The sequence below is a fragment of the Heptranchias perlo genome, unplaced genomic scaffold (genome assembly GCF_035084215.1).
Source record: "Heptranchias perlo isolate sHepPer1 unplaced genomic scaffold, sHepPer1.hap1 HAP1_SCAFFOLD_244, whole genome shotgun sequence".
In the NCBI taxonomy this organism is placed as follows: domain Eukaryota; kingdom Metazoa; phylum Chordata; class Chondrichthyes; order Hexanchiformes; family Hexanchidae; genus Heptranchias; species Heptranchias perlo.
Window position 1 is genome coordinate 267,908 of NW_027139256.1, and position 19,669 is coordinate 287,576.

At 51.6% G+C, this 19,669-nt stretch overlaps 1 pseudogene; it reads right to left on the bottom strand.

The window, feature by feature from the left end:
• Nucleotides 1–5,993: 5,993 nt before the first annotated feature.
• LOC137310345 (zinc finger protein 585A-like) overlaps nt 5,994–19,669 on the bottom strand; it is a 56,948-nt pseudogene continuing 43,272 nt past the window's right edge.

Below are 19,669 nucleotides of genomic sequence, written 5' to 3' on the forward strand. Positions count from 1 at the left end.
GGGTCGGAGAGCGTCTGCCGGTGGCGGTGGGGGGGGGGGAGATGAGGGTCGGAGACCATCGACGCCCCCTTCACAGTTGTTAAGAGAGGCCGACTGGGAACGATCAAAGTGAGAGTCATGTGACGTTTCCTGTTTGTGATCAGTATTGCGTAGATACTTTAAAAGTGAGTTGCATTTTCTTCCATTGCTTCCTCAGGCTCTAATGTGGGGGTGGGGGGAGTTTCCATGGAAACCACCCAGAAATTCAAGGATAACGTCTCAACAATGGAGGCTGAGAGCTACAACAGAGTGTGTTTTGAAATTGGAGGAGTTCCAACAGGTACCTGTGTTTCGATGTGTGTTCTGAGCCTGTTGTGTTCTCACCTTTCACTTTTGGCAAAAGACTCGGATTTCAGGGACTATCAATTCTCTTCTCGCAGCCTCTTCTCGAAGACATGCTCACACACAGTGGCAACTGAGAACAAGAGACCGATCGCCGCCGGCTTCCAGTACACACGTCTGTGAAACTGTGCCCCGTCCACTGTGGGCGGCCACACATCTGGTCAACAGTAGACCGAGTCAGCGGAAAATGTCACCGCTGCCGCACGTCTTACTGTGGTGCTCGTGATGAAATGGTTGTGGGCTGATGGCCAGCAAGTGGGCTGCCGCCTGGCCCCTGCTGAGAGGGGGCCTGTATTCGTATCGTCGTCTCAACCTGGTCAAACCTTGCGATCCAGGAACTTGGCTTCTGACTATTGCGCTCGCCGCCCTGCGGCATCCCACCTGTCAGAACGAATGGGTGTGGAAATTGCAGACTGCGAGCACGTTGCCGGGAAATTCCAGCCGCCATCTCGGGCGGTACCGCTGCAACCTTCAGGTTCTCCGCCATGCACTCCCAGGTCTCATCCCCGGAACAGATGGATTGTCTCTCTCTCTCTCTCTGGTGTGGCATTGTTTATCAACAGCACTGTCACTGCAACTAAATCCGCTCACTTCTCTCCCAGACCCTCCCAAACCTTAGCATGTGATTCAGGCGAGTACCGCAACCAGTGACTCACGCTGAGCGCGAAATAGGCTGTGGGCATGGTGCTTGTAATCAGCTGCAGTTTTTTTTTATATTCGTTCACGGGATGTGGGCGTCGCTGGCGAGGCCGGCATTTATTGCCCATCCCCTAATTGCCCCTTGAGAAGATGGTGGTGGTGAGCCGCCTTCTTGAACCGCTGCAGTCCGTGTGGTGAAGGTTCTCCCACAGCGCTGTTAGGAAGTGAGTTCCAGGATTTTGACCCAGCGACGATGAAGGAACGACCGATATGTTTCCAAGTCGGGATGGTGTGTGACTTTGAGGGGAACGTGCAGGTGGTGGTGTTCCCATGTGCCTGCTGCCCTTGTCCTTCTAGGCGGTAGAGGTCGCGGGTTTGGGAGGTGCTGTCGAAGAAGCCTTGGCGAGTTGCTGCAGTGCATCCTGTGGATGGTACACACTGCAGCCACGGTGCACCGGTGGTGGATGGGGTGCCAATCAAGCGGGCTGCTTTGTCCTGGTTGGTGTCGAGCTTCTTGAGTGTTGTTGGAGCTGCACTCATCCAGGCAAGTGGAGAGTATTCCATCACACTCCTGACTTGTGCCTTGTAGATGGTGGAAAGGCTTTGGGGAGTCAGGAGGTGAGTCACTCGCCGCAGAATACCCAGCCTCTGACCTGCTCTTGTAGCCACAGTATTTATATGGCTGGTCCAGTTAAGTTTCTGGTCAATGGTGACCCCCAGGATGTTGATGGTGGGGGATTCGGCGATGGTAATGCCGTTGAATGTCAAGGGGAGATTGAGTCTAAAGCACAGAAACGGGCCATTCAGCCCAACTTGCCCATGCCGGCGTTTATGCTCCACGTGATCCTCCTTCCAACCCCTCTTCATCTCACCCTATCAGCATATCCTTCTATTCCTTTCTCCCTCATGTGCTTATCCAGCTTCCCCTTAAACATATCTATGCTATTCACCTCAACTGCACCTTGGGGAAAGATGTTTCTCCTGAATTACCTGACAGAATCTACATTAATTGTATTCTCAGTTTTAAAAACAAGCATCACACGCTGGATGTCACACTTTTCATAAAATACCGACAAGTCACAAGGGGGAAAAAGTTTATTTTCAAACCGTGGCGCAAAAGGAAAGCAGTCACTCCCTACTGCTTTTTGAGTTACAGAAACAGACCAAGTCAGTGGCTAAACATTGCAACCATGCTCCTATCCACGGCAAAAACATGACAGATGAGCTAGTTTGTAATAAATAGTAATGTAAACATTACTATTCTGACGAAAGGTCTTCGACCTGAAATGTTAACTGTTTCTTTCCCCACCGACGCTGCCCTGACTCACTGAGCTTCTCCGCCGTTTTCTGTTTTTAGTTCAGATTTCCAGCGTCCCCGCGGTATTTTGCCTTTGAGAAACGTAAACGTGCCTTATTTTTACACGGACGTCGCCCTGCTGCTCCCGCCACCCGAGATACCCCTCCGCTGCTGGCCTCGGCCCCAGGGACGTCTCCACGCTCCCTCCTCCCCGCTCAGGGCCCAGACTCCCTGTGAGCGATTTTTAAAAGATCAGTGCGAAAGTGGAACTGGCAGCTGATTCACAGCCCTGGGAGGCACGTAAGGGAGACACTAATGTCGTAGGAGAAAGAGCTAAGAACGAGTATAGTGAAGCAGCAAAGCATTCTAGAATAGTGATCTCAAGGAGGGTATACGGGGCCTTGAGGCAAATAAGAGAGGATAAGAAAAAAGAATAGTGAAGGAAATAAGAACAGAAACAAAAACCGATGCTGAGAAACGTAAAAACATCGGGGTTGCAGTTCTTGTCTGCGAATGTGCAAAGTGTTAGCAATGAAATCAGGAAAACTACAAACACACTAATTAGAATGGAGGGACCTGACATGGCAGCCTGGACAAAAACTTGCCTTTAACCAGGACAGGACTGTAACCATTTTTTTTTATTCGTTCATGGGATGTGGGCATCGCTGGCGAGGCCGGCATTTATTGCCCATCCCCTAATTGCCCCCTTGAGAAGGTGGTGGTGAGCTGCCTTCTTGAACCGCTGCAGTCCGTGTGGTGAAGGTTCTCCCACAGTGCTGTTAGGAAGGGAGTCCCAGGATTTTGACCCAGCGACGATGAAGGAACGGCCGATATATTTCCAAGTCGGGATGGTGTGTGACTTGGAGGGGAACGTGCAGGTGGTGTTGTTCCCATGCGCCTGCTGCCCTTGTCCTTCTAGGTGGTAGAGGTCGCGGGCTTGGGAGGTGCTGTCGAAGAAGCCTTGGCGAGTTGCTGCAGTGCATCCTGTGGATGGTACACACTGCAGCCACGGTGCGCCGGTGGTGAAGGGAGTGAACGTTTAGGGTGGTGGATGGGGTGCCAATCAAGCGGGCTGCTTTGTCCTGGATGGTGTTGAGCTTCTTGAGTGTTGGTTGAGCTGCGCTCATCCAGGCAAATGGAGAGTATTCCATCACACTCCTGACTTGTGCCTTGTAGATGGTGGAAAGGCTTTGGGGAGTCAGGAGGTGAGTCACTCGCTGCAGAATACCCAGCCTCTGACCTGCTCTTGTAGCCACAGTATTTATATGGCTGGTCCAGTTAAGTTTCTGGTCAGTGGTGACGCCCAGGATGTTGATGGCGGGGGATTCGGCGATGGTAATGCCGTTGAATGTCTGCTGACCATCTGGATGTGCTGACCACGTGAAAAATGCAGCTACAGAAATATTACACCTGCAGTATGTTGGGTGTCATTTTTAACACATACCACAGTGCCGACTGCAAAAGTCCTAAAAATATCTGCCCTCACTTCTCCCCGGCGTTTCTAAAAATGTGCAGAGCCCGTTTTGTACGGAGAGATGGCAATGATACCAGCTGTGCCCTTGCAAAAATTCTAGGCAGCCCAAAAGCTGGCAGGACGACGGCTGTAGTGGGAAACATGGCAAATTCTTGACCTGCACTCCTCGCTGCGTCACCGTCATCAGCGACTCCCCTCGCCGTTCGGCAAGGGAGCGGAGAGAGAATGTGAAATTGCCAATGAGCACAAATTAAACGGGCCTTGCGCTGGGCGGGGGGACGATACCGCTCACCGGGAGGGTTTACAGTTTGTGCTGAGAAAACATGCTCCCGGTCGAGGGCGAGGGGAGTCGAGAGCTTCGCAGCAGCAGCCCACCGGTGCCCACTCCTGGTGCGAGTTAGGATACGGGGGCAGCAGAGTTATGGATGAGCTGGAGTTTATGGAGGGTGGGAGATGGGAGGCCGGCCAGGAGAGCATTGGAATAGTCAAGTCCGGAGGTAATAACGGCATGGATGAGGGTTTCAGCAGTAGATGAGCTGAGGCAGGGGCGGAGAGGGGCGATGTCACGGAGGTGGAAGTAGGCGGTCTTGGTGATGGAGCGGAGATGTGGTCGGAAGCTCATCTCAGGGTCAGATAGGGTGTCAAGGCTGCACAGGGATAGTTTACCACTGTCACAGAGGATGCCATTTGCGACTTTGATGAAGGCCGTTTCAGCACTGTGACAGGGGCGGAAACCTGATTGGAGGGATTCAAACATGGAGTCGCGGGAAAGATGGCCACGGATTTGGGAGGCGACGACACGTTCAAGGACTTTGGAGAGGAGAGGGAGGTTGGAGATGGGGCAGGAGTTTGCAAGGACAGAGGGGTCAAGGGTGGGTTTTTTGAGGAAGGGGGGGGGTGATGACGGTAGATTTGAAGGGGTCGGGGACAGTACCTGAGGAGAGGGAACCGTTAACAATATCAGCTAACATGGGGGCCCGGAAGGGAAGTTGGGGGGGTCAGCAGTTTGGTGGGAATAGGGTGGAGGGAGCAGGAGGTGGGTCTCATGGTCAAGGTGAGCTCGGAGAGAGCATATGGGGAGATAGGAGAGAAAGATGTGAGTTCAGGGCTAGAGCATGGGGGAACCTTCGGGGAAGTTTTTTTTTTATTCGTTCACGGGATGTGGGCGTCGCTGGCGAGGCCAGCATTTATTGCCCATCCCTAATTGCCCCTTGAGAAGGTGGTGGTGAGCCGCCGCCTTGAACCGCTGCAGTCCGTGTGGTGAAGGTTCTCCCACAGTGCTGTTAGGGAGGGAGTTCCAGGATTTTGGCCCAGCGACAATGAAGGAACGGCGATATATTTCCAAGTTGGGATGGTGTGTGACTTGGAGGGGAACGTGCAGGTGGTGTTGTTCCCATGCGCCTGCTGCTCTTGTCCTTCTAGGTGGTAGAGGTCGCGGGTTTGGGAGGTGCTGTCGAAGAAGCCTTGGCGAGTTGCTGCAGTGCATCCTGTGGATGGTGCACACTGCAGCCACAGTGCGCCGGTGGTGAAGGGAGTGAATGTTTAGGGTGGTGGATGGGGTGCCAATCAAGCGGGCTGCTTTATCTTGGATGGTGTCGAGCTTCTTGAGTGTTGTTGGAGCTGCACTCATCCAGGCAAGTGGAGAGTATTCCATCACACTCCTGACTTGTGCCTTGTAGATGGTGGAAAGGCTTTGGGGAGTCAGGAGGTGAGTCACTCGCCACAGAATACCCAGCCTCTGACCTGCTCTCGTAGCCACAGTATTTATATGGCTGGTCCAGTTAAGTTTCTGGTCAATGGTGACCCCCAGGATGTTGATGGTGGGGGATTTGGCGATGGTAATGCCGTTGAATGTCAAGGGGAGGTGGTTAGACTCTCTCTTGTTGGAGATGGTCATTGCCTGGCACTTATCTGGCGCGAATGTTACTTGCCACTTATGAGCCCAAGCCTGGATGTTGTCCAGGTCTTGCTGCATGCAGGCTCGGACTGCTTCATTATTTGAGGGGTTGCGAATGGAACTAAACACTGTGCAGTCATCAGCGAACATCCCCATTTCTGACCTTATGATGGAGGGAAGGTCATTGATGAAGCAGCTGAAGATGGTTGGGCCTAGGACACTGCCCTGAGGAACTCCTGCAGCAATGCCCTGGGGCTGAGATGATTGGCCTCCAACAACCACTACCATCTTCCTTTGTGCTAGGTATGACTCCAGCCACTGGAGAGTTTTCCCCCTGATTCCCATTGACTTCAATTTTACTAGGGCTCCTTGGTGCCACACTCGGTCAAATGCTGCCTTGATGTCAAGGGCAGTCACTCTCACCTCGGTGGGCGAGGGGAAGGGAGGGAGGTGATGCTCAAAGGAAGAGAAGGTGCCAGAGGAATAGGGGGTCAGACCAAAGTGTGATTTGGTGATAAGGGCCACACTGCCACGGCGGAGACAAGAGGCGGAGGATGTAGCCGGGCGGGGAGGCTTCGTTAAGGGGGAGGGTGACATCACTCATCAGCCAGGTCTCCATCAAGGCCACCATGTCGAGGCAATCATCCGCAGTAAGCTCATGGACGGCGAGGGCCTTGTTCACCGGTGAACGGACATTCTGGAGGAAGGGGCGGCGATAGCAGAGTCGGCGGGGTCAGCGCTGGGAGGGGGTGAGTGGGACCGGAAGGAGATTGGCGAGATTAGCCCCCAGCGGGGTTGCCGCTCGGAAGGAGGCAGTGACGAGTGCCTCGATGGGCCCTTCGGGAGATGCCGAGGGAGGCACGGAGGGAAGCTGTGGGCTTATCCAAGGGGGGGGGGGGGGAGTAGGGAAAGGTGGAGGAGTGCTGAAGGGTTGGGGTAGGGATTTGGGGAGGGGGGCAGAGCACTCGAGAAGGGAGTAAGGAAAGGAGGCATAGCGACAGGAGAGAGAGGGGACTAGGAGGGGTAGAGAGAAAACACACTTGCGGACGGACGCAGGGAAACTCCTGTTACCTAGGCGTGGTCACATGGTGAGATTAGGATAAATGGGTCCTGGTAATAAACAGGGAATAGAGAGGAGACGGTAGCGGGGAGTCCAAAGTTAAAGTCAGAGGTCACATGGTGAGATAAAATCAACGTAGATCGGGTGGCGTCAACCTGGAGCATCGACGGACTGACGTCCAGGTTCGGAGACGGGCGTGGAGGGCGAGCGAGGCCAGAAGCTACCTGGAGGGTCAGAGTATCGGAGGACCCGCTGCTGGAGGTAGAGCCGTGGGCACGAAGAGCCAGGGGGGCGTCGGGGGGAAATCGATCGCGGGGGGGGGGGGGGGGAAACAGTGGCAAAGTCGGAGGTGGCCGTCAGATCCAGAGGCGGCGGAGAAACGGACTGCAGGCCGACGGCCAGGAACCAGACCGTGACCAGTCGGACCGGTCAGACAGTCGACGGCTCGCGGGGAAAGGGCTGCAAGTTCGACAAAGTCACCTTAAAACTTAAGCAACCGATGAGAGTCACAGCAGCCGAGTCTAACGTTGGAGTGAGCGTAATCCTGACAGCAGAGAAGTCCAGGAATTTTGGAGCCCAATTTGATCGGGGGAGGCGGGCAGCGGGCCCTGGGAACTTTAAACTTGCTGCTTGAGCTTGTGGTTTGGGCTAAAACGCACCCACACTATTACAGCCAGGGGGACGTGAAACGCTGGGAGAGAGGAGATTGAGGGAGAAAGGGCAAAGGATGGGGCCAGACGGCCGAGGAGACAGAAAAGGAGCTCCCAAAGGGAGCAGCCGGCCCAGCAGCCATCTTGAAAGCAGAGACAGGAGGAGGCCGTTCAGCCCATCGTGCCTGTGCCGGCTCTTTGAAAGAGCTATCGAATCAGTCCCACTCCCCCGCCCTTGCGCCAAAGCCCCTGCAGATTTTTCCCCTTCGAGTATTTATCCAATTCCCTTTTGAAAGTTACCATTGAGAACGGGACTTGGTGCGAGTTAGGATACGGGGGCAGCAGAGTTTTGGATGAGTGCAAGTTTACGGAGGGTGGAAGATGGGAGGCCGGAAGATGGGAGGCCGGCCAGGAGAGCATTGGAATAGTCAAGTCTAGAGATAACAAAGGCACGGGTTTCAGCAGCAGATGAGCTGAGGCGGAGGCGGAGACAGAGACGGGCGAGGGGACATAACCTTAAAATCAGAGCCAGGCCATTCAGGAGAGAAAAAGCAGTAGGCGCCAGCTCAATTAATCATTTTAAATTGGAGATCGATAGATTTTTGCTAGCCGAGGGTATTAAGGGATATGGAGCCAAGGTGGGCGGATGGAGTCAGGATACAGATCAGACGTGACCTCAATGAATGGCGGAACAGGCTCGAGGGGCTGAACGGCCTCCTCCTGTTCCGATGTTCCTTCACTCCCAGTCACCTCACGGAATGGGGCCTTTTATTGTTCCTCACGTTCTCTCGTGTTCAGGATTATCAACAACTTGCATTTATACGGCACCTTTCTCGTAGAAAAACGTCCCAAGGCTCTTCGCAGGAGCGTAAATCAGACAAAGGTAGTCACTGAAGGGGGTGTGAGAGGAGGTGGGATGTAACAGGAAATCCCTTCCCACGCACTCCACAGGTGAACGGCCTCTCCCCGGTGTGAACTAGCTGGTCTCTCTGCAGGTCGCACGATTGGGTGAATCCCTTCCCGCACACGGAGCAGGTGAACTCTCCCCGGTGTGGATGCCTTGGTGTCTTTTCAGGTCCTGGGAGCGTTTAAAGCTCTTCCCACAGTCAGAACATTTAAAAGGTCTCTCCCCCGTGTGAACTCGCTGATGTCTCTGCAGGCTGCGTGACTGAGTGAATCTCTTCCCGCACACTGAGCAGCTCAGCGGCCTCTCCCCGGTGTGAATTCTCTGGTGTACTTTCAGAACCTGGGAGCTTTTAAAGCTCTTCCCGCAGTCAGAACATTTAAACGGTCTCTCGTCACTGTGAACTCGCTGGTGGGTCACCAGGCTGTGTGACTGAGTGAACCCCTTCCCGCACACGGAGCAGATGAATGGCCTCTCCCCGGTGTGAATACTCTGGTGTATCAGCAGGAGTGATGACTGAGTGAATCTCTTCCCACACACGGAGCAGGTGAACGGCCTCTCCCCGGTGTGAATACTCTGGTGTGTCAACAGGTTGGATGAATGAGTGAATCCCTTCCCACACACGGAGCAAGTGAACGGCCTCTCCCCGGTGTGATTACTCTGGTGTGTCTGCAGGTTGGATGAATGAGTGAACCCCTCCCCGCACACGGAGCAGGTGAACGGCCTCTCCCCGGTGTGAATTCTCTGGTGTACCTTCCGGTCCTGAGAGCTTTTAAAGCTCTTCCCACAGTCAGAACATTTAAACGGTCTCTCGTCACTGTGAACTCGCTGGTGGGTCACCAGGTTGTAGGACTGAGTGAATCCCTTCCCGCACACGGAGCAGGTGAACGGCCTCTCCCCGGTGTGAATAGTCTGGTGTGTCAGCAGGTGGGATGTCTGCGTGAATCCCTTCCCGCACACGGAGCAGGTGAACGGCTTCTCCCCGGTGTGAATACTCTGGTGTGTCAGCAGGTGGGATGTCTGAGTGAATCCCTTCCCGCAGGTGGAGCAGGTGAACGGCCTCTCCCCGGTGTGAATTCTCTGGTGTACCTTCAGAACCTGGGAGCTTTTAAAACTCTTCCCACAGTCAGAACATTTAAACGGTCGCTTGTCAGTGTGAACGCGCTGGTGCGTCAGTAGATTGGACGAACAAGCGAATCCCTTCCCACACACAGAGCAGGTGAACGGCCTCTCCCCGGTGTGACTGCGCCGATGGGTTTCCAAGGCGGACGGGGAAATGAATCCCTTCCCGCAGTCCCCGCATTTATACCGTCTCTCCCTGGTGTGCCTGCCCATGTGGATTGGGTAAACACGTGTGCGGTTTGTCCGAACTGCGGTCGGTGCTGCGATCGGTGCTCTCTCCTTCCAGCTAAAAGGGCGGATGATATTCAGGTCCTGACGAGTCAGGCGAGTTTTAGTTTGAGCTTCCTTTCTGTAAATGCTCCACTTGTAATAACCTGTAAAACGAGTTTGGAAAGGGTTAGCGGGAGCATGTTTTTATCTCGCTAATTGTCTTCAAGGAACAATAATCAGGTTTTCTACAGACACATTAGCAGGAGGAGGAGAGTCAGGGTCGGGGGTAGAGATGAGGGAGGCGAGTGTGTAAGTGGGGAGTCGGGGAAGGACAAAAGATACTAAATAAGAACTCGGCCCCTGTGTTCACCCAGGAGGTGGATATTGGGATTGTCGAACCACCAGAGGTGGGTAGGGAACTGTTAGTGGAGGTTATTATTGACACAGAAATGGGACTGAAGAGCTTCCTCCAACTGAAGGTGGACAAATCCCGGGGACCCGGTGGTTTACACCCGAGGATCCTGAGGGAAGCTGGGGAAGAAATAGCGGAGGCACTGAGTATAAACTAGCTGCCGCCTTTCCCTATATTACAACAGGGACTGTACGTCACAAAAAGAAACTCACTGGCTGAAGCACTTTGGGACGTCCTGGGTCGTGAACGGCGCGGTGTGAAGGCAAGTTCGTCATTTCTTCCTTTCACTCCATTTTGATACAGAAGCAGCGGAAAATGTGCAACCCAGTTTGTCTAGCAATGGGGGAGGGAGAGGGAGAGTGGGGGAGGGAGAGGGAGAGTGGGGGAGGGAGAGGGAGAGTGGGGGAGGGAGAGGGAGAGTGGGGGAGGGAGAGGGAGAGTGGGGGAGGGAGAGGGAGGGTGTGTGGGGAGGGAGAGGGAGGTTGTGTAGGGAGGGGGAGGGAGGGGTGTAGGGGGAGGCGGGGGGTGTAGGGGGAGGCAGGGTTACAGTTATTAAGAGGTTTGAGACGTTTGGGGCGTTTTTCCCCTGAAGCCGGGAAGGTTTGAGGGGCCAGGCTGAGAGAGGTCTTCAAGATCATGAAGGGTTATTGATAAAAGGTAAACGATGGGTTGCTTCCATTTGTTGCTAAACAATCGTAGAATCGTACAACACTGGAGGAGGCCATTCGGCCCATCATGCCTGTGCCCGCTCTTTGAAAGGGCTGTCCAGTTGGTCCCTCTTTCCCCCCCCCCCCCCCATAGCCCTGCAAACTTATTTTGGTCACAAAAATAAAATAATGTCAAAAAGAGCAGAAGGTGGAAGGTTAGAAAAACTTCTTCACACCAGAGGACAGGCCACACACTGAACCAGAGTTGTAAAGGGCCATAAATGGACATTGGTGCATTCTTGTTGGGATCAACAACGCGCATGCTCGGGGGGCGCTGTGTGGAAGGACTGGCTGGTGCGCATGCTCAGGTCGCAGCGGCCAAGTGCGAGCGGCTGGTGCGCATGCTCAGTTCGCAGTGGTGACGAAGGAGCGGTTGGCGCGCATGCTCAGTTCGCAGTGTTGACCAAGGAGCGGTTGGCGCGCATGCTCAGTTCGCAGTGTTGACCAAGGAGCGGTTGGCGCGCATGCTCAGTTCGCAGAGTTGACCAAGGAGCGGTTGGCGCGCATGCTCAGTTCGCAGTGTTGACCAAGGAGCGGTTGGCGCGCAGGCGTGTCGAGCTCTTGCTCGCGGGAAAGGTCGGTAACCGTTGAGCGTCCGAATCACCGGCGGAAAGTGTCTTGAGATCCGGCGGGGCGGAAAGAGAGAGATAAATGATGTGTATAAAAAAAAACGCCAAACCGGAGAGTGCGAGGGTTCCCCGGGCACCGAACAGAGCGGATTCAGCCTCGGCGGAGCACGTGATCATTCTCAGGTGGGGGGGGGAGGACACGTGATCCGCGGGGGTGATTGACGTGAGCTTCGGACCAATAGGGAGCGAGGGAGCGGCGGCGGGTCCTCCAACCAATCGGGGAGCGCCCGAGGGGCGGGAGTTGCGCCGGCTGCTTGGCGAGTAGCGCATGCGCATGATGGGTCAGCAACTGCCTGGTGACTAAAAGGGATGGGCGCCAAAAATGTGACTGATGCAGGTGGTCGTGAGGAGGTTGGGAGAGGAGAGGGGATGGAGATGGGGAGGGAGAGGAGGATGGAGTGGGGGGGGGGAGGATGGGGAGGGGGATGGGGGGGAGGGGTAGGGGGAGAGGGGGATGGGGTAGGGGGGAGGAGGAGAGGAGATGATGGGGAGATGGAGATGAGAGGGGATGGGGAGGAGGAGATGAGGAGGCGTGGGGAGAGGAGAGGAGGAGAGCTCATCCAAAACTCTGCTGCCTGTATCCCAACTCGCACCAAGTCCCGTTCATCCCCCATCCCCCCCCCTCTGTACCCGCTGGACCCACAGCTTACTTTACCGCCTAGCTTTGTATCATCAGCAATCTTAGACACATTACAACACTTGGTTCCTTCATCTAAGTCATTAATATGGACTGTGAATAGCTGAGGCCCAAGCACTGATCCTTGTGGCACCCCACTAGGGGAATCAAAGGATGTGGGGATCGGGCAGGAAAGCGGAGTTGAGGTCGAAGATGAGATTGAATGGCGGAGCAGGCTCGAGGGGTCGTGTGGCCTACTCCTGCTCTTATGTCTTATGTTCAGCCTGCCAACCTGAAAATTACCCGTTTATCCCTACTCTCTGTTTTCTGTCCGTTAACCAATCCTCTATCCAATGCTAATATATTACCCCCAACCCATGAGCCTTTATCATGTGTAACAACCTTTTATGTGGCACCTTATCGAATGCCTTTTGAAAATCCAAATATACTACATCCACTGGTTCCCCTTTATCTACCCTGCTAGTTACATCCTCAAAAAACTCTAATAAATTTGTCAAACACTATTTCCCTTTCATAAAACCATGTTGACTCTGCCTAATCGTATTATGATTTTCTAAGTGCCCTGTTACCAGGCTAACTGGTCTGTAGTTCCCTGTTTTCTCTCCCTCCTTTCTTGAATATCGGGGTTACATTTTCCACCTTCCAATCCACTGGGATCGTTCTAGAATTTAGGGAATTTTGGAAGATCACAACCAATGCATCCACTATCTCTGCAGCCTCCTCTTTTAGAACCCTGGGATGTAGGCCATCAGGTCCAGGGGATTTATCGGCTTTTAGTCCCATTAATTTCTCCAGTACTTTTTCTTTACTAATATTAATTACTTTAAGTTCCTCACTCTCATTAGCCCTTTGGTTCCCCACTATTTCTGGTATGTTTTTCGTGTCTTCTACTGTGAAGACAGATACAAAATATTTGATTAATGCATCTGCCATTTCCTGATTCCCCATTATAATTTCTCCTGTCTCAGCCTCTAAGGGACCCACGTTTACTTTTGCTACTCTCTTCCTTTTTATATACTTGTAGAAGCTCTTACAATCTGTTTTTATATTTCTTGCTAGTTTACTCGTTATATTTTCTCCCTTTTTATCAATTTTTTGGTCATCCTTTGCTGGTTTCTAAAACTCTCCCAATCCTCAGGCTTACTACTCTTCTTGGCAACATTATAGGCCTCTTCTTTTAATCTAATACCATCCTTAACTTCTTTAATTAATCACAGATGGATCACTTTTGCCGTGGAGTTTTTATTTCTCAATGGAGTGCATATTCGTTGAAAATTTTGAAATATTTCTTTAAATGTTTGCCATTGCTTATCTACTGTCATACCTTTTAATCTAATTTCCTAATCTACTTTAGCCAACTCGCCCCTCAATACCTTTGTAATTGGCTTATCTAAGTTTAAGACTCTAGTTTCGGACTTAAGTACGTCACACTCAAACTCAGTGTGAAATTCTATCATATTATGATCACTCTTCCCCAGAGGATCCTTTACTATGAGATTACTAATTATCCCTGTCTCATTACACAAGATCTAAAATAGCCTGTTCCCTGGTTGGTTCCATGCTCTAGGAAACTGTCTTGAATGCATTCCAGGAACTCATCCTGCAAACTACCTTTGCCAATTTGATTTGTCCAGTCTATATGAAGATTGAAGTCCCCCACGATTATTGCATTACCTTTGTTACAAGCTCCGATTATTTCTTGATTAATACTCTGTCCAACGGTACAGCTACTGTTAGGGGGGGCCTATAAACTACTCCCACCAGTGTTTTCTGCCCCTTGTTATTTCTTATCTCCATCCATAATGATTCTACTTCCTGATCTCCCGAGCCAAGAGCTTTTCTCACCACTGTCTTTATGTTATCCTTTACTATCAGGGCTGCATCCCCTCCTCCTTTTCCATTCTTTCTTTTCGAAAAGTCAAGTACCCTGGAATACTTAGTTCCCAACCGTAGCGCTGTCTGTTCTCTGAACTCGGTAGTGTTCGCACTGTTTGTTCTCTGAAATCAGTAGTGTTAGCGCTGTGTGTTCTCTGAAATCAGTAGTGTTAGCGCTGTGCGTTCTCTGAAATCAGTAGTGTTAGCGCTGTGCGTTCTCTGAAATCAGTAGTGTTAGCGCTGTGTGTTCTCTGAAATCAGTAGTGTTAGCGCTGTGCGTTCTCTGAAATCAGTACTGTTAGCGCTGTGCATTCTCTGAAATCAGTAGTGTTAGCACTGTGCGTTCTCTGAAATCAGTAGTGTTAGCACTGTGCGTTCTCTGATATCAGTAGTGTTAGCACTGTGCGTTCTCTGATATCAGTAGTGTCAGCGCTGTGCGTTCTCTGAAATCAGTAGTGTCAGCGCTGTGCGTTCTCTGAAATCAGTAGTGTTAGCGCTGTGCGTTCTCTGAAATCAGTAGTGTTAGCGCTGTGCGTTCTCTGAAATCAGTAGTGTTAGCGCTGTCCGTTCTCTGAAATCAGTAGTGTCAGCGCTGTGCGTTCTCTGAAATCAGTAGTGTTAGCGCTGTGCGTTCTCTGAAATCAGTAGTGTTAGCGCTGTGCGTTCTCTGAAATCAGTAGTGTTAGCGCTGTCTGTTCTCTGAAATCAGTAGTGTTAGCGCTGTGCGTTCTCTGAAATCAGTAGTGTCAGCGCTGTGCGTTCTCTGAAATCAGTAGTGTTAGCGCTGTCTGTTCTCTGAAATCAGTAGTGTTAGCGCTGTCTGTTCTCTGAAATCAGTAGTGTTAGCGCTGTGCGTTCTCTGAAATCAGTAGTGTTAGCGCTGTGCGTTCTCTGAAATCAGTAGTGTTAGCGCTGTGCGTTCTCTGAAATCAGTAGTGTCAGCGCTGTGCGTTCTCTGAAATCAGTAGTGTTAGCGCTGTCTGTTCTCTGAAATCAGTTGTGTTCGCACTGTGCCTTGTCTGAACTCTGTAGCCTGCCTGACAGTGACTGGATCAAGTTACACATTCCAGACAAAGGGTTGGGTGCGTTCTCTGCTCCTACATCCTGTCGGTGGCAATCCCAGAATGTGCTACAGTCACCGCGGCAGTAGTCCAGACCCGATTGGGTGGTCCGCAGGGCAGCAGCTTTCTCAATAATAGAATCTTACAGCACGGGCCGAGGCCATTCGGCCCATTGTGCCTGTGCAGGCTCTTTGAAAGGGCTATCCAATTAGTCCCCTGTAAGACGTCCTTACTCTTGAACTCCAACTCCCTTGCAATAAAGGTCAACATGCCATTTGCATTCCGAACTGCTTGCTGTGCCTGTAGCTTTTTGTGTTTCTTGTACGAGGCACGCCAATCTCTCTGAACACCAACACTGAATTGTTTTTCACCATTTTCCCCATAGCCCTGCAAATTTTTCCCCTTCAAGTATTTATCGAATTCCCCTTTGAAAGTTATTTTTGAATCTGCTTCCACCACCTTTTCAGGCAGTGAATTCCAGATCATCACAACTCGCTGCGTAAAATGTTTTTTCCTCGTGTCGCCTCTGGCTCTTTTGCCGATCAGTTTAAATCCGTGTCCTCTGGTTACCGACCCTCCTGCCCCTGAAAACGGTTTCTCCTTATTTACTCTCTCAAAACCCTTCATGATTTTGAACACCTCGATCAAATCTCCCCTTAACCTTCTCTGCTCTAAGGAGAACAATCCCCAGTTTCTCTGGTATATTGGGAACTGATGTTTTAGATCATTACGGTGTCATTATAGACTCCTCTAACCAATGTCTATGGTTCTTTTGACAATTATCTTAATTGTCTCCAGCTTGAATTAAAATAAAAGGTAAATCAATCCCCCATCTAATTTAAAGGCGTCGTCAAGAACAGTTTGTTTACTGCCCTCGGAAGGCGAATATTACTGAAATTTTTGTTTCAAAGATCTTTTTGATTCCTGCATCAAATAAATTCTGTTCTGTACTTCGAGCTCCCTTTAAACCGCTGCCCGGTACAGACCAGGGAAGGTTCCAGCCATGGGCTGTGATATGTCGGCTGATCTCAGTGTGGGGGACAATTGGGCGCTGCAATTAACCTCAGTCCCCTGGTGATACTGATCACTGTCCAGTCACCCCCCCAGCAGGCTGTGTTTGTAAAGGGGTTTAGCTCAGGGGCTCACACATTAAGAATGCCCCCCCCCCGGTCTAGAGGGCAACCAGTGATTGTGGACCTGTATCCCAGCATGTGCCTGCCTGTCACAATAGAAGGGGTGAATATTGAAAGGGCAGTAAAGAACCAGGCCCCATAAATCTTAACTTTAAACAGCGAGCAGGCATGGAGGAGGAAGAGTGTAAAACAGGGGGATTAACAGCTCCGGAGAAGCAAGAGAGGAAATAATGTTCTATAGAAACTACTATTGTTCTGATTTTCTCATGTACTTGTTAGTAATTGTTGCGTTTTTACCCTTTTAAACATTGCTAAATATATACATTGGGTATTTACAGGATAATCTGTATCCACTCCCCTTTAAATAAGCTTGAGAACTAGGAAACAATGAGACATCTGATTAATGCTTTTTATTCATATTATACAATCCACTACATACAGTGACCATGAGACAAGTGTCGATAGTTACTCGTGTGAGGACTCAATGGGGAAGAGTCCTAAGCTCGTAGTTCTAATCTGTTTACAGTAGTCCCAGCCAGACTAGATCGCAATCCCACAGAGCTTTTGTGTGTTGCATCTTCTATATTGTTAACAACTTGCATTTATACAGCGCCTTTAAAGTAGTAAAATGTCCCAAGGCACTTCACAGGAGCGATTATGAAACACAATTTGACGGTGAGCCACACATGGAAATATTAGGACAGGTGACCAAAAGGTTTTAAGGAGCGTCTCGAAAGAGGAGAGGCAGAGAGGTTTAGGGAGGGAGGGTGGCGGCGGGTCCTCCAACCAATCGGGCCGCCTGAGGGGCGGGACTTACGCCGGCTGCTCGGGTGGTCTGCAGGGCAGCGACTTCCTGCAGTCTCTTGTTCAGGGTCTGGAGGGAGGGGGGTTTATTCCACTTATTTTACACAAGGCTGTTTGTTCCACCACCAACTGGCTCAGGTTTTAAAATAGGTGAAATGAGTGGAATCGAACCACCGCAGTCAAAATGTGGAGACTCTGGTGTGTCAGCAGGTTGGAGGACTGAGTGAATCCCCTCCCACACAGTCCGCAGGTGAACTGTCCCCGGTGTGAAGGCATTGGTGTATCTTCAAGTCCTGGGAGCTTTTAAAGCTCTTCCCACAGTCAGAACATTTAAGAGGGTCAGTGTGAACCCGCTGGTGTCTCTGCAGGTTGTACGACTGAGTGAATCCCTTCCCGCACACGGAGCAGGTGAACGGCCTCTCTCCGGTGTGAATACTCTGGTGTGTCAGCAGGTTGGAGGACTGAGTGAATCCCCTCCCACACACGGAGCAGCTGAACGGCTTCTCCCCGGTGTGAATTCTCCGGTGCACCTTCAGAACCCGGTTGCTTTTAAAGCTCTTCCCGCAGTCAGAACATTTGAACGGTCTCTCGTCGCTGTGAACCCGCTGGTGTCTGCGCAGGTTGGTCGTATTGGTGAATCCCTTCCCACACACGGAGCAGGTGAACGGCCTCTCTCCAGTGTGAATACTCTGATGGCTGAGCAGGCGGGATGAATTAGTGAACCCCTTCCCACAAATGGAGCAGGTGAACGGCCTCTCCCCGGTGTGAATACTCTGGTGTGTCAGCAGGTGTGATGAATGAGTGAATCCCTTCCCGCACACGGAGCAGGTGAACGGCCTCTCCCCGGTGTGAATACGCTGGTGCACCTTCCGGTCCTGGGGACTTTTAAAGCTCTTTCCGCAGTCCGAACATTTAAATGGTCTCTCGTCGGTGTGAACTTGCTGGTGCGTCAGTAGGTTGGACGACTGAATGAATCCCTTCCCGCACACGGAGCAGGTGAACGGCCTCTCCCCGGTGTGACTGCGCCGATGGGTCTCCAAGTTTGACAGGGAAATGAATCTCTTACCGCAGTCCCCGCATTTGTACGGTCTCTCCCCGGTGTGGCTGCGTTTATGAGCCACTAACTGCGACGGGTAAATGAATCCCTTCCCGCAGTCCACGCATTTGTACGGTCTCTCCCCGATGTGCCTGCCCATGTGCCTCTCCAGACTGGACGGACGGCTGAATCCGCGTCCACACACGGAACACGTGTGCGGTTTGTCCGCGCTGCGATCGGCGCCCTCTCCTTCCATATCCGAAGGCCGATGATATTCAGGTCCTGATCAATCGGGCGAGTTCTGGTTTGAGCTTCCTGTCTGTAAATCCTCCACTTCTAATAACCTGTAAAACGAGTTTAGAAAAAAGGGTAAGAGGGAAGGAGCTGGTTTTCACTTTTTGCTAATTTTCTTCAAAGTGCAATAAACAGGCTTTCTACAGACACCTTTAGTGGGAAGAGGAGAGTCAGGGCTACTAAGGGATGAAGGAGGCGAGTGTGTAAGTGGGGAGTCAGGGAACGACAAGAGATACTAAATAAGAACTCGGCCCCGGTGTTCACCCAGGAGGAGGATATTGGGATTGTCGAACTACCAGAGGTGGGTGGGGAACTGTTAGTGGAGGTTATTATTGACACAGAAACGGGACTGAAGAACTTCCTCCAACTGAAGGTGGACAAATCCCGGGGACCTGGTGGTTTACACCCGAGGATCCCAAGGGAAGCTGGGGAAGAAATAGCGGTTAGTCTGGGTAAATTTTCTAAAATTCTGTAGTCAGGAAAATTGTGCCAGAGGACTGAAGGGTGGAAATGTGAGAGCAGTCGTCGCAAAAAGGGGGCCGGGGATAAGACGGGGAAATTCTAGGCCAGTTAGACTGACTTCCGTTATTGGTAAACTATTAGAGTCCGTGATATGGAATAAAATGACTGAGCATTTGGGGAAACAGGAGTTAAATCAGGGCCAGTCACCAGGGATTTCTCAAGGGTAGGTTGTGCTTGGCAAACCATATAGAACTTTTAGAGAGGGTAAAGGGACTGCAGTGGGTGCAGTTGACATGGATTTTCATTTGATAGGGTCCCACATAAGATACAACTTGTGGTAAAGTTAATGGCAGAAGGATTGAAGCAAAGTGTGGCCACATGGATGGAGTTGTCAGCCGTGTTTCAGTGGGTAGCACTCTCGCCTCTGAGTCAGTCGGTCGGGGGGGGGGGGGGTCCAAGTCCCACTCCAAAGCCTCGGGCACATAATCTAGCCTGACGCTGCGGTCCAGTACTGAGGGAGTGCTGCAACGTCGGAGGTGCCGTCTTGTGGATGAGACGTTAGACTGCTGCCCTGCCTCCCCTTTCGGGTGGACGTAAAAGATCCCACGGCCACTATTGGAAGAAGAACAGGGAAGTTGCCCTGGTCTCGTGGCCAACGTTTATCTCGCAACCAAAAACAGATGATCTGGTCGTTTATTTTGTGGCTGACCCTTGCTGTGCCCAAAATGGCTGCTGTGCCTCATTGCATTCCAAAATAACTCACTGGCTGAGGTCGTGAAAGGCCCTGTCTAAATGCAAGTTCTTTATTTCCTTCTACCACTCTGTTTTGTTACAGAAGCACAGGACAGGGCTAGACAGAGTGGATGCAGGGAGGCTGTTTCCCCTGGCTTGGGGGGGCGGGGGGTTCTAGTACGAGGGGGGGTCACAGTCTCAGGATACGGGGGTTGGACATTTAGGACATGAGATGAGGAGAAATTTCTTCACT